At 42.8% G+C, this 12,500-nt stretch overlaps 1 pseudogene; it reads right to left on the reverse strand.

The window, feature by feature from the left end:
• Positions 1-5,386: 5,386 nt before the first annotated feature.
• Positions 5,387-12,500, reverse strand: part of LOC116104599 — a 68,144-nt pseudogene continuing 61,030 nt past the window's right edge.

Below are 12,500 nucleotides of genomic sequence, written 5' to 3' on the forward strand. Positions count from 1 at the left end.
TGTAGACCAGGCTGGCCTTGAACTCAGAAATCCGCCTGCCTCTGTCTCCCAAGTGCTGGGATCAAAGGCGTGTGCCACCACCGCCCGGCACTCTTCTCCTTACCTTCTGAAGCCCTGCCCTTCTGCTTCTGTCCCACCTTTTCACCTTCTGAAAGGGCTGACTTTTCTGTTTCCGGGCATCTCCAAAGCTCGGCTCAGTTTTAATTTGCTTAATGGTAGCTTGTGTTTTAGCTCCCCAGACCTGTTAAGTTCGTTATCATGTATCCATCTGCTTGACAGCTTCCAAAATTATCAGTGGGTCCCAAAATGTACTGAAATGTTATAATCAGAACTAAGAGGTGAGGTCTTCTCCTTTGAATTAACAAGCCAGACCAACCGATAAAAACCTACATACCCACAGCATTCTACACTTGCTGGCGGCCTTAAAGCTATTTAGAGTCCTCTGGTTTGGTGAGGAAATTACAGATTATCCAATTCCACTTGAGTCTATAATTAAATAACCTCATGCAACAATCACTTATAAGCACTACTAGCCTGTCAGCATTCCTCCACATAAAAATCTTAACTTGTGTCTGACACAGGAAACCTCTTCTTAGACCATACATGTTTCTTGGCAATAAATCCTTATGGCAGGCATGTTGGTTGGATGAATGAGCACAACAATCTGTCCTACAGAAGTTTAGTTCAGTTCAGCATGAGTAACTTGAGGTTGTGGCTTTTGCTGTTGGCAGAATAATGATTGGCAGAAAATTCTTATGAGAATTTTTCTTGTTACTTCTTGGTTCATGAGCATCACAAAACATGAATCCTTTTACAGATGTTCTACTTAGCACATTTGGGATGCTAACATTAAAATAAGTATTCCTTTAGTTCTGTAGGCAGCAAGTTCCTTTCTGTACTTCTCCTTCAGCTTGGCGGCCTTCTTCTCGTAGGGCTGCTTGTCATCTGCTACAGTGTTGTGCCACATCTCTCCTAGTTTCTTTGCAATGTCACCAATGGATAAGCCAGGATACTCACCTTTGAGTTTGGGGTGGTACTCAGAACAGAACAAGAAGAAGACCAAAGGAGGCCTCTTGGGTGCACTGGGGTCCTTGAACTTCTTCTTGGTCGCCCCTTTGAGGGGCATGTAGGATTTCATTTCTCTTTCATAACAAGCCTTGTCAGCCTTTGCCATATTTTCAAATTTCCCCTTTTCTTTAGCAGACGTGGTCTTCCACCTCTCTGAAAACTTCTCAGTTGACAGAAGCATCCAGGTGCTTCTTCTGCCCTTCCCAGCAGGTTTGCACAAAGAATGCATATGAGGACATTTTGCCTCTTAGCTTCTTAGGATCTCCTTTGTCCAGGTTTGTTGGGAACCATGAGAGCCCTGAGATAAACATCCTGCCCCAGCTAATTGAGAACCCTGAGATTAACATCCTGCCTGACAATCACAAGGATCCTGCTTTGCCCTGAGAAAAGAACATTCACGGAAATCCACCCCCTCCCCACCTGTCACCACGGAGCTCAACCCCAGAAGATTTTGTAACCTTTCATCTCCCTCCTTCCTCTTCCCCTCCCCTCCAAGATTTTTGCATTAAATATGCTCAACTCCACTAAGTAAATGGCTCTTGACAAGCAATGCTTCCTTGAGTCCTGTCGTCTCTCTCTTTATTCACAGGTTGTGACTCTCCTTGATCCCCCGAATAATTTGACCTGCAGGCCAGGTCACAGGTTTAGTTGATTTTCCTCCCCAGGCACAGAGTTGCCCAGTGCCCATCCGGCTCTCACTTGCCACGGCACTGTCTCTATGGACCTCAATGTACTGCAATGGCTGTGAGAATGGGAGCCAGAAGCAGCCTCCTCACTCTCTCCACTCTGCAACCATAGAGTATTTTCCTTAAAGTCTACTCACAATGACTCTTCCTTGTAGCATAAATAGCCCCCAAAAGACCCCCTTGGAGATGGGGATTTCAGCATACCAAGTATAAGAAGACACATTCATCTATAAAAATCTAGAAATTCAAGTCAAAGGGGAAGAATACATGTGTATATGCATCACATTTGAATCTCACCAAACAACAAAGATGCTCAAGTTTTACTATCATACATTTGACCCAGAATGCTAGATTTCTGGTAAAGTTGAGGTTCTGTGTGATAAAAACAATTTTAGTCAAACTTCAGATCCTGATTCTCTTTCCTCATTGTCAGGGTCCAGCCTCAAAACAGGGTTGGAGTTCTCAACTGGAAGCAGGGATATCATTGCACACAATGACTCTTCTAAGTGTCCCAGTGTTTTAACTTAGTTTTATACTAGTATAAGATTTTACATATTCTATACTTGCTCATCCAGGAACCACTCTCAAATGTTATACAACTTAGTTCATAACTTCAATAGTTATTTCCTTTCTTGGGGGTCCCAATGTTGGGTCTATTTCATTTTCTAATAATTTCTTCAAACTTTCTTTGCTAGTCAAGCATTAATCCAGGACTACCATTGTGCAGTTATTACACTGTTTCCAAGATGAGAACACACAGCATTCACCTAGGCCATTAGGACTGTGCTGTGTTGTGCCCCATGCCTCAATTTTTTAATTGTTTAAGAATCATTACATCAAGGAACATCTAGTTTCACAGAACTCACCAGAGCAGAAGGAGGAAGAAGTAAGAAAGTCAGATATAATAGAATAATTATGCACACCAAGGCCAACTGAAAAGCAGTCACGTACAAATGAAATCTATACAACCCTTGTCCAGGGCTAAGGTTAGGAGAAATGGGAACTGTTTTTTACAAAATGCTGCTGCAGGCTACTGAGATGCATCCATCCTGGCCTACTGCAGGCAGTCCCCTATTTCAGATGGCCGGTCCCCTGGAGAGATGTGTCTCCTGCTTCTCAGGGTCCCAGACGCCATCCTTTTCTACAAGGAGCTACCATAGACTTCTGAGATGTCTCCATCGGGCCTACTGCAAGCAGTCCCTGTCATTGTATGTTGTCCCCAGCATCCCATATATGTATCTACAGCTAGAGGGCTTACACTGTGAGAAGTGGAGAGATACAGGCACATGCTGGTCTTCAGCATCATCTGCTTTCATGGGATATACCAGCCAGCCTCAGTTTATGAGAAGGGGAAGGCAGAGGTGAATGCAGAAGGAAGGGAGATAGGGGTTGAAAACCCCAAAGAAGTTTCCTTAGTGTCTCATCCTAGCTTTGCTATCTGAATTCTGATGTTGGAACTTTAATTGTATCTCATCCCTGTGCAAACTGCTTGGTTGTTTGCCTTCCTGCATGCTTTCTGTACCTTCTCCCGTAAGCCCCAGGGGGCTCTGCACCTGGTCTAGGTTGCTTGCTTCTGTCAGATAATTTCATGGTTCTCCTGCTGCCAGTGGGTGGGATAGCCAGACTGTGCCAAGCATTCCGGATAACATCATTCTTGGCAGAGAGACTTGCAGCAGTGACACATATCGTGCCTTCCTCGAATTCCGGACACTCCCAGGAATCATGATGGGCCCCCGATATAAAACTGACTCTTGTATCATTCATCTGGCATCCAGAACCTGAGGCCTGAAGCTGTTTTTCAGAGGCATCAATGGGAACATCAAATCCAGACCATTTGCTACTATTCTGCAAGTATTTTAAAAAGTAAGTGTTTTCATTTGCTTTGACAGGCACTTCTGTAAGCAGTGTCTCTGGGGAACTTTATGACCATTGTTTTTACTGAGAAAATTTAACTTTTTTACAAGGCACGGCAACAATAATAACTGGCGTAAAGTGAACACTTTCTGAACTCTGTCTCTCTAAATCTGCATGACAATCTCATCTCTGTTTTGCAAACAAAGCAAAATGACAATGGAAAGTGATACCATGTCATCCCTGAGGTCAAATAACTTGCAAATCTAAAGCCCATGATTAAATAAAATTATGTTGTGCTCTGAACCCAGCTACTATATTAGCCAAATAAATTGACGTAAATATTGAATAAGTTCTTTGATGTAGAAAAGAATACCAGAGAATAGGTATTACAAGGAAAAAGGCAAATTTGGTGGCCATTATTTCTCAACTAAATTAAAAGATGAGTAGAAACATATAGTCAGTATTGCAGTAAGAAGTAAGCAAAAAATGAATGTATCCATTTTCACAAATTTAAAACATGTTCATCATTAGTCCAAAGGTGAAGTCACTAACCAGAGGATCTGAAACAGAGCAAATCCAGCTATGCACAAAACCTATTCCACTTCTGTCCACCCTTATTCCTCTCTATGACTTTGTCTCAGGAGGAGGGAGAGAGATGTAAAACATAATGGAAATATATCTTCGTATACAGTCTTGTGACACTAGGAACAAAGACATCTGAGCCACCAATAAGCTAGAAAGCAGAAACTACATTTTGTGCAGACTCAACCAGGAAGCACTTGTAAGAACTTGGTGGTGGAAGTGTTTGGTAGACAGACATGCAAGTTTTGCTTTCCAGCCTGGAGGGTCTACTATTTCAGCTATGGAGTTTAATTATCAGAATTCCTCTGGAAAAAAACAAAGAGGAGGAGGAGATGATAACAGCGATGGTGAGGGTGGTGCTGATCATGATGACCAAACCCAAAGTTCCACATTTTTGGAAAAGAAGTAGTCCTATTCTCTTGGTTGCTTATACACAGAGTTCAAATGGCCCAGTAAGAGATTTTTGTAGCATTATGAGCTTCTTGCTTGAATGCCTCTTCACCTCTCTTTTTTCTTCTTCAGCTGCTGTTTGTTTACATACACGTGGTCTCTATGGCAACAAGCCTGGAGATCGCTTCAGTAGGAAGGGACCTGGAAGTGGAGGGTAGTGTGTGCAATGACTGCTGGTTGTCGTGCAGGAACAGAAGAGCATCTTGCAGAGGGAAGAGGAGGAGAGGCCAGGCAGCTGGGGAAACAACTATGGGCCAGGACCAAAGGCTGTCAACATTGGAACCTCAGGCTTACTCTCTCAGCCCCAGTTCTTGCTGGCTGTCATCTGACTCCAGGTGACTCAATGCCTTTGATAGGAAAAAAGCTGCTTGGTGTCCTCTGGTGATAAAGTCAGACGGCCTTTGGGTCTGTGCTCCTAATTCATCCCTGGCTTGAGTAGATCCACAATGGACAGCTGGGCTGTGCTCTGTGTTTCATGGAGGCATTATCTACTGATGCTCTAGCTCACCAGTGCCACACAGCATAGAGTGAGCACTCCACGAAGAAAGTCTCCAGCTGGCCAGCATAATGACCACCTCTCTCCTTTTGAAAGCCTCGGGACTTGCCAATATTCATGGCCAAGTTCATCTGAGGTCCAAATCCTCCACCCAAGCCTTGAAGAGGATCTTATGCAGCACAGAGAAGGTACATACCATAGTAGTAATGGATGTGGCTAGCTGTCTATGCCCAAGGGATTAGGTGTCACATCAATGATGGAACCATGTAGGTGGTATGTAGTCACCTGGGGAGTACTCAGACTTGGTGAGGATGATAAGGGCTTCTTCACTACAGTGCTTGAAAGAGGCCTCCACGGAGCCCACAGCCCTGGGTTCTGTGGGGTCACTGGGAACAGGCATCAGTTGGCAGAGTTCCTCATGAATTGCAAGTGGTATATGCCAGCCTGTGTCTCATAGGGAACCAGGTTCTAGATTTGAACAGCTTTCAGAGGGTAGTCCACTTGGGCTGCTTCTCCAACTTGACGCAGTGAGCTTCACCTACAACTATGTTGGTTGTATCACTATCCTTCAGCCTACATGGGATGGGTTTCTTGATCAGGTTCACCAGCATCTGTGTGGAGCAGGTAACAGGATTCCCAGCTTGGAAGCATCAGCCAATCATCATCCTCTGAGCAAGGAAGGCCTTCTCTGCTGGAAGACTCTAGGCTGTGCTGAGGTCACACAGCCACCATGATCTTATGACTTCCCTCCAGGATCTCATCAAACCTACAACCTCCCTTGTATTCTAGATTTTGCTGACCATCTTGATGTTCTTTCATCTCTCTCCCAGGACCTTCTTAACTCTAAGAACAGCAGCTGCCTTGCAGATGAAAGATGCACACACTATGTCGATAGCGTGCTAACTCCTCATCCTGGATGACCCTCTCTGGCATGATCCACAGAAGCCCTTGGATGGTCCACATCCTTTGTATTGCCCAAGGAGCCACTATTTTCATCACCTATCACCAGGAAGTCAAGACCTTGCTCCTTTACCTAAAGTGAACTAAGCCCTCTGCAAGGAAAGTTCTTCCATTTCCCATCGCCTTGCAAAAAACCTTGTCATCCACAGTAATCTTCAGAGCGACTCCCTTAGTCAGACCCTCTCTACAGTACTTCTGCCCTTGACAAGCACAGTTGGATTTTCTCAGGTCCCTTAAAATACAGAACTCCAGCAACAGGCCACATGGTTTATAGGAGTTCCAGGAGAGTTCTGACTAACCACGTTACTCCAGACTTGATCACCTCCTTCAAAGTCTGCCCATACATCAGGAAACCAGACCCAGGGTACAGGTGATGCTGGTGTTTCAAGTTGTCATCTATGCAGTGTGAATGCTCCCAGAACCTGTCAAGCAATGCTGTGTGCAGCTGCCGGATCTGAATGAAAGCAGTTCATTGTGTACGTTGAGGCTTTTGCACAGTTTTTCCAGTCCTCAGATATGTCACAATTCTACTGAGCTGCAGAATGGGTGGTGGGGGGAAACTACAGGATTGGGGTGCTTAGCATCTATATGACTGGAGGGTGGGGGAAGAAATCTCTCTACAGCCACTTCTCTGCACTCATCCTTAACGTAATGTACTATATGAAATCTCCCTCTACTTCCTTTGGAGGAAGACACACACACTCCCTGTGCAGCCCAGTATAAGCTCTTATGGCACCGTGCTCTCTGCATTTTCTGGTAGAGACTTTCTATACCTTACTGGAATCACTTATGGATTCACTCTTCTTCCAAAACCATATTTTGAAGCCGAGACTCTGTTTCTTTTCCTCACCAGTGCCCTCAATAGTTCCTGGCCCGTGATAACTGTTCAATAAATGCTAGCTTAATCTTTCTGTAGTCCAGTTTCTTCACATTCCAGACGAGAGCCTGGGCTTCTGCACACACAGCTTACCTCAAAGGAAGAGACCTTGCAAACAACAGAATGGTTTCTCAGAGGTATGTGTTATCCCAAGAAGAACTTTAAATAAAGCTATAGATGTCAGTAGTTGGTAGACAGGACAAATAATGATGCATGTGGAGTCAATGCACATTCACACACACATACACACACACACACACACACACACACACACACACACACCACCACCACCTATGCAAAGATGTTTTTTTAAAAAAAAAAATGTAATGTAGATGCATATGTTCATTGAACCCAAAAAATATCCAGAAGATGCCCATACAAGTTCTCAAGCTACAAAAGGCAGAGTGAGTCTTCAAAATGGGATAATTATAAATCCAGTACAGAGTACAGGACATTGTTCCCAAACTAATGATTCATCTCACCATTTTGAGTTCCCAAATCTTTTCATAAGCCAAATAAATAAAAACTCAATAAAGAAAATAAATTAACAAACAAATAATAAGTAAATAACATTATTTCCAGATAGACATAATTAGCTAACTCTAAAAGTTGAAGTTTAGAAACTGGATAAGACAATTGGTAAGGAAAGAGAGAACCGAAGTGTAGAATTGAGTCCTTGACAGACGGGTCAATAAACTGCCTGCTTCTCAGCCTTTATTTTACATGTTATAATTTTTAAAGTGACTGCAGCCTCTTGGGAAACAACACGAGAGCAAATACTGATGCTCTGTGGATGCTCTGTGGAAAGAGGAGAGAAAACCGGCCTTCTGAGTCATCTGGAGTCTTCCGATTCACTGTGCCTACCTTAACAGAAAATGTGTACTCTGAGGTCAAGCTAAATAAAGCTCACTAAATGTTTTCTGGAAACACTGTACACCAACAGCCCCTGAATCTACCTTTGTATATACATATAGCTAACCACATATAACTAGCCTCTGTCAACACCTCATAGTTTGTAGGTTAATGAAATTTGGAAGAGGGGTATGGTCAAGTCCTGGGGAAATCAAGTTTCTATTGTTTTCAATAGCTACATAGATTCCTTTCTCTTCTTATATTGAAGACCTCCTTCCAAAGCATCTCAAAGTATAGATGAGCACGCCTTTCCCTGTGCAAATCTATAAATTATTTGCCTATAACAATATATCTACTGTCACCCTTAAAAGCACAAATCCCAAAAGTATGTTACAAAACATGACACCAATAACAGAGTTAATAAGTAGAAAATCCACACCTTCCACACTGAAGATGCCCATTATAAACATGTAGAATACCATCAAGTGTAGGCTTAGAGTTTTCAAAACCTATTTTACTTGGGGTTCTTGAATAGTCCAACCTCCCTCCTAGCCCACTGACAAGAGATAGGGGAGAAAGGTTAATAAGAAAAGAGAATTGTGGACCTGTTTAGTTCCTTGGGGCAATTCCACTCTTCACTGTCAGGATACCAGTATTCCAGTCCAACAGCAAACACCAAACATGACTTAGTAGTGGCAGCATGATTGGAAGTGGCCAGAAGTAGCCAGAATGCCATTAGAAGTTCTTTGGCTTGTTTCTCTTGAAGTAAAGACCAAAGAAAACCATTGAAGACCAAGAAGACCGGGGAAGACCAACAAAGCATTGCCTGGTGCTAGAGCATCCTCTCACTACTTGTGGTGTTCCATTTGTATTCTTTCTAAGCATCAGGTGCCCTCTCAAGTATCTGTTTCAGGTGAGCATTACATGCCCTGTCACAGGACAGCTTCCAGAAAAATATCATGTGACATAACTGAGTTGTTAAAAAAACAGGAATTTCCACTTTAGTCCAGCACTCTATCTCCTTTGATTCATCTGTATTTGCCAGTTATAATAATATCAAACCAGGATACCTGGATGCACTCACCAATAAAACAAGCATAGAGAATAGAAGAGATACAAGATTTTGCTTAACTTGATTTTTAAGGTGAAAAATATGCATCACATAAGAATATTCTATTGTCCCAACAATGTAAATTAGACCTGAAAACTCTGCTTTGGATCATTTAGCGAATAGGGAACAAGCCCAATATGTGTGACTTGAAGGGAGAACGGAGCCCCATGTCATGAAGGCAGTGGTTGGAGTGGGAACCATTTCTTCAGAGCTCCACCTCGCCTGCCTTGATTTCCCCTTCTTCATTGCTATTAGACCCCAGGCACACTCCCTCTCCATCGTCTCTGTCTCTCTTCCTGCTCCTTAGCTGGGGTGGTTGTAATCCATCGCTGCGCTTCTAGAAAATGATACAAACAGCTTCCTGAGATGGCGCTGCTCTTCTCCTTGCTCTTTTAAAACACTCTCAGGTTGAAGGCCTTTCCTCTGGAAGGAATCCTGAGAATCACACACAACCGCTCCTTCACTGGGAGCAGCGATGGGAAGAGAGAACAACCCAGGGGAGGAAAATGTGATAAAAAACAACTGCTTAGAGTGGTGTTTGGAGAAAATTATGTAAATATTTATGCAAAGACAGCTTTGCAGAGCACACCGAGCTGCATCAGAGCTGTTCCTGCCAGTGCGCACAGGCAGCCTCACAGTTGGATCAACAGCCTGAAAAGCAGATGTGCCAATTTCCTGTATTTGATTATGATGATTCCTAATTATGCCAAAGCTGTGGCAGTGTCCTTCCCTAGAATGACTCTTAATTTTGTTTTGCTAAAGCACACACACAACCTGTTTTGGACGTGTCGTTTATTGTCACGTTAGGTCCGTGAAAGACTCATTTGCTTGCTGAGTAGTGCCCAGGACAATGGCTCACAGAGATGCTGTTGCCACTTTCTAATTTAGTATTCTCAAGTGCGCCCAGAGGAAAGAAAGAAAAAAGTGTGCATAGTGATATAGCCACAGTACCTGACATCAGCTGATCACAGACTCCCTGTGGCTTTCTACAACTTCAAATACAGTTAAATGCTAATTCCTGAAAGGGCCACTTTTTTTTTTTTTTTGTCTTACACATGCTGACATTTACAATGTCATTAGCAATGGAATCTCAGCACTGTTTATGTGACTCAGCTGCTGTAGAAAAACTGATGTTAATGACTGGGAAGATGGCCTGATTAGGAAAAGACACCACCAGGAAGGCAGGCAGGAAGGCCTGAGTTCCGTCCCAGACAGCCACGTCAAAGCCAGATACAGCCATGTGCCATCTGAAATGCCAATCTACTGAAATTCCAGTGCTAGAGAACAGAGGGTCCCTGGGCCTTGCTGGCCTGCCAGCCTAGCTGAATCAGTTAGCCTTAGGTTTAGTGAGGAGTCCTACCTCCAAACATAAGCTGCAGAGTGAGAAAGGAAGATACCTGATGTGCCTTTATGTACACAGACACACGCTTGCATGTGCATGTACTTATGTGCACTCATGTGCACACACACACACACACACACACACACGAAAACTGATGTAACCCATAAAAGATGTTAAAGTAACAAACTGCTTCATTGTTTGGTTGCTTAGACCTCAATTATATAGTTTGTGGTGGGAAAAAGAGCAGAGTATGGACTATTCAAGATCCCCTTAAATATCCCATGTGTTCTGTGTACCCTTGAAGGAGGCTGTGCTGCTGAGGACTTTAGTAGATGCACTCTGCTATATTCCAGAGCCATAACTAGTGTTTGCATTTGCCACACAATTTAAAATATTTATTTCACGTGGAGTCCTTTATTTATCCTGTATGGTAATCCTGTGAGGCCAGTATTCTTTATAACCCTTATTTAGAACTATAGAAATGAGTACAAATGGTTAAATCACATGATCCAAGAAAACAGAATAATCAAGACTTAAACTCCAACATATACATCACTCAATAAATATTTATTGTTTATTTATTTGGGGATTGTCTGAGGCAGGATCTCACTACATAGTCCAGCCTGGCCTGGCTTGAGTGTAAGGATTGCAAACAAGCAGCACCACTCCTGGAAAATAGATATTTATTAACTGTGCTTGATCTTTAAAAAAACAATAAAGAAAGAACTCTTGAATTTGGATGCCCTGTCCTGCACCAAATCTTACTGTTTTCTAATTGTACAAATGTATGGCATACGGGAACATGATTCAGTATGTAAATGAAAGCAGGGCATAATGATCAAATCAGAGAAGTCAGACATGGCCCTCTCTCTACTATTTCAGTGGCTTGTTTATTTCATTTTTTTTTGAAACATTGAATAATTCAGTCTTCAACTACAGATTGGAACTTCATCTCTTTCTTTCTGGTTTACTACTGTCCTTTGCATCAGCAGCCAGTTCTGGTCTCTCTGCCTCAGGGAATAACCTGAGCTCCAGATCTTTCTCTATAATCTTCTCCCCCATCCTACCTACTGTGCGTCTCCACTTGGTACTCCAGACAGTCTCTGGGACTTGACTGTGATCTGTGTGGTACCCAGGTTGGACAAGGAGAGATTCGTTGTGATCTTTGTTCCTTCATTTCCAGCAGCATCTCCAATATAGGCCTAAGGACACAGCAGTTAGCCCCCATTACTTACATTGATTTAGCTGTGCATTCTCAAACTCATGCAGAAGGTAACTAACTACCTTAACCTGAAAGCATAGTATAGGTAAGGTCTTCAGTTCAGGAAGTGTATATGGAAGATGACTGTTGGAAGCAGGAGTAAGTGTGGGATAGAAAGCCAGCATACGTGTTCTAATCTAAGGTAGATATCATATGCCTCCAGTCAGAAGAATGCATTTTAGAATTTTCTTCAGTGTGGTACCAAATAAATTCTGTTTATACTCATCTTTAGAGATAGTCTTACTGATCCCTAGGGTATGACATCGCCCATCTGTGTCAGATTTAAGGTGGGCTGCCGTTCTATATCAGTCTTCTCTGTGGTCTTCTCCTGCCACTTCTGTTCATCTTGCCCAATTCTCTCTCTTTTCTTCTCCATTGGTCTCTAATTACACCTGTCCTAGCCTTCCCTCAGTGTCTCCTCTGTGCTTCTAGTATGTCTACATTCTCTGTGCTTTGTCACCTACACTTTATCTCAACCTTTTTCTTTTCCTTTCTCCAGACACTACATGACCTGGCATAATTGCCTCCGTTGACTTGTAAATTTCAGATATATTTTTCTTATACAGTTTTCTTATATGCTCAAGAATAAGGTTACTGTCTCAAATCCTTTCACTTATATTAATTGATCAGGAGTGGCAGTGAGAAAGTCACTGTGGTTTTCTTGACTCTCACAGTCTAAGTTTTGATCCAATGTCTGCTTCCTTCACTCCCCTCTAAGTTGTTTTATGTAATCACCATAGAGATCATTGAATCCCCGATGCTGTGACTCTTTCTCCAGAAATTAATTGCATTTGTTTCTCTGAGTTCGATGAACTCTTCAGTGCTTTAGTTCAGGCATGCCTAGCAAAATTTGGAATGGACTGTTTTAGTTCTCAATTCTTTCAGCTGTCGTTGACATGGTTCTAAAACTGTTAAATAGTGCTTACACACATCCATCCCATCCCCTTGTCCCAAATCTTCA

This window comes from Mastomys coucha, unplaced genomic scaffold (genome assembly GCF_008632895.1).
Source record: "Mastomys coucha isolate ucsf_1 unplaced genomic scaffold, UCSF_Mcou_1 pScaffold22, whole genome shotgun sequence".
In the NCBI taxonomy this organism is placed as follows: domain Eukaryota; kingdom Metazoa; phylum Chordata; class Mammalia; order Rodentia; family Muridae; genus Mastomys; species Mastomys coucha.